Source organism: Anabrus simplex, chromosome 1 (assembly GCF_040414725.1).
Source record: "Anabrus simplex isolate iqAnaSimp1 chromosome 1, ASM4041472v1, whole genome shotgun sequence".
NCBI lineage: Eukaryota > Metazoa > Arthropoda > Insecta > Orthoptera > Tettigoniidae > Anabrus > Anabrus simplex.
The window spans coordinates 856,212,530-856,213,628 of NC_090265.1; the positions used below are offsets into that span (position 1 = coordinate 856,212,530).

General features: G+C 48.4%; 1 pseudogene; it reads right to left on the bottom strand.

The window, feature by feature from the left end:
* Positions 1-480: 480 nt before the first annotated feature.
* Positions 481-600, bottom strand: LOC136859383 (5S ribosomal RNA; annotated as a pseudogene).
* Positions 601-1,099: the final 499 nt, after the last annotated feature.

Here is a 1,099-nt window from a genome sequence, read left to right on the forward strand (position 1 = left end):
AGGGTTAATTGTCAAAATTATCAAACTGTCAAAAAGATGGGAAAGAATGTCACGTTAACTGTCAAAAGTATTAGGCAGAAATTTTCAGAAAATCATTTCGAAATATTGTGGCGCGTTATGAGCTCCTCAAAACTTAAATCACTACTCAGAGACGTATCGAGTTTTACCAACAAAGAAACCCAAACCCCACGGCGCAACAGCCCCGACAAAGCGACCGCTGCTAAGCCCGAAGGCCTGCAGATTACTAGGTGTCGTGTGGTCGGCACGAAGAATCCTCTCGGCCGTTATTATTGGCCTTCAAGACCGGCGCCGCCACCTCACCGTAAGATAGCTCCTCAACTGTAATCACGTGGACAGAGTAGACCTCGGACCAGCCCTCACACGCAGGTCAAACTCCCTGACCTGGCCGGGAATCGAACCCGGGGCGTCTGGGTAAGAGACAAGTACGCTACCCCCTACACCGCGCGGCAAACAGAATTGAGTTAGCGGCACGTGGTGTTCCCAAGCGGTCATCCATCCAAGTATTTGACCACATCCAATGTTGCTTAACTGCGGTGATCGAACGAGAACCGGTGTATTCATCATGGTATGGCCGTTAGCATCGTGTTTTACTGTCCACTAAATGTATCCAACTAGTATTTATGATTATTTGAAAGTTCACTCCCGTTTGAACTTTCTACTCGACACAATGTTTCACTCACACGCATTGGAACACGCAGCCATCTGGAGCATCGAACTCCTGCTCTCCACACTGTCTCTTCCAGCGCAGAGTCGCACCTAGAGGAGTTCACTTCTCAAACTAACAAGCCTCGCTGAACTCCTCTTTGTCATCTGACGAACTCATTCCAGATGAACGAACGACTCGTCATGGACTGCCGATCGTCTCGTAAATACTTGCGTTTACTCACCACTGACTAATTCAAGATTCTACCATTCCCTTGCTCCGCTCATTATAGAGGCTTGCAGATAATTCTCGTAGTTTCCGCTTCCAGGTCATTTCCGACGTCTGCTCCCCCCTGTTACCAACATACTCGTTCGAGACACTAGCGTTCCCCTGCTCCGCTCATTATAGAGGCCTGCAGATAATACTCGTAGTTTC